Here is a 1,735-nt window from a genome sequence, read left to right on the forward strand (position 1 = left end):
AAACCCTAATTAACTAACTAAACCCTAACCCCATAACTTGAAACCCTAACCCCACAACCACCACCCAACCCACCCCCCCCCCCCCCCCCCCCCCCCCCACCCCCACCCTCGGCAGCATACCCCCACCCCACCCCCCACGCTGCAGCATCCCCCCTCCCCTTGCAGCAACCACCACCACCTCCTTGCGTTGTAGACCGAACCACCACCACCTCCTCTAAAACTGATTTCGAAAATCATTTTCGAAAATCAATTTCGAAATCATGTTCAAAAATCATTTTCCAAAACATTTACGAAATCATTTTCGAAAACATTTTCGAAAATCATTTTTGAAATCATTTTCGAAAACCATTTTCGAAACTATTTTCGAAAACCTGTTGCGAAAACCATTTTCGAAAACCAATTTTGAAATCAATTTCGAAAACCATTTTTGAAACCATTTTCGAAATCAGTTTTTGAAATAAAAAAAATCAATGGAGAAGAAGTAGAGAGAAAAAGAAATGAAGAAGAAGGAGTTACTCATGGGTCGACTTGCGGTGAGGGGGGGGGCAGGGCGGTTGCGGGTTGGGGGAAGGGTAGAGGGGCTCTGGGTGAGGGGAGGGCAGAGCGGCTGCGGTGGGTGTGAGGTGTTAGATGAGGGGTTAGGGTTGGGGTTAGGGGTGGGGCTGCTGGGGTGGGGAGGGAAGGAGACTGGGGTGGTGGGGGTGGTAGGGTGTTAGGGTTAGGGTTAAGAATTTAGGGTTAGGGGTTAACAATGGCAAAATGGTAAATATGACTAACCAAAACTTAACACCGTTAGTCATTAAGGGCATTTCGTACATTTGTTTGAAACAGTAAGGGTACCTTGTGCATTTTTTTAAAACCAGGGTTATCCCATGAATTTTGAAAAACCACAGGGGTACCTAGTGAAAAAACCGTAATTTAAAACAATGTTTTTCTTTTTATAAAAAATTGAAAAATGAAAAATTAATGAAACTTGCCATATGAGTAGGTCATAAATAGAATATGCAATACCATTAATAACTTGACAAACTAGATTGAGACAATCAATTCAGGAAATCAATTAGAATCTTTAACCAAAGAAAGTTTGCAATATATCGTGATAACATAATATTTCATATTTACAAAGTTCAAACGATATAGTTTATTAAAATTTATAATTGTTAAAGAACTATACTAGAGTCATTGAACAGAATTTATTAAATCATCGATCAAATTTTTCAGTGACAGTATTCAACAGTTAAAAATTATTCACCTTTAATTTAAAACGATAATAATATCTACAAAAGAACCTCAATAATTTATATCATACCAAAATAATTTTAGATAAAAAAATATGTTCATCTGTATATACCTACATAAGATTGTCACGCACGCATCGCGTGCATATGCAACTAGTCATAGAATGATAGAAGTATAAGGTTTGAACGCACAAGTCCGCGTCTTTGTTTCCCATCGAAGAAGGCAACTTTATTGCCATGCTGGTAGCCTTCTGTACAAGTCATTACCCAAGTCAACACATCACTACAAATAATTCCATCAAGTACTATTTATATATATATGTATCATATACACAGAATAACCAGTAACTAAGCTAGCCAGAAAGAGCCATTAGAAAAGCTAAAGATCATATCATCCCAAGTCATGTTTCTCATCTTCTTTACTTTGTTTTTATTTTTCTCAAACCTTATTTTTGCCACTTCTACCATAGATGGTATCAATCATCAAGGCTCTGAAA

Source organism: Beta vulgaris, chromosome 6, assembly GCF_026745355.1.
Source record: "Beta vulgaris subsp. vulgaris cultivar EL10 chromosome 6, EL10.2, whole genome shotgun sequence".
Taxonomy (NCBI): domain Eukaryota; kingdom Viridiplantae; phylum Streptophyta; class Magnoliopsida; order Caryophyllales; family Amaranthaceae; genus Beta; species Beta vulgaris.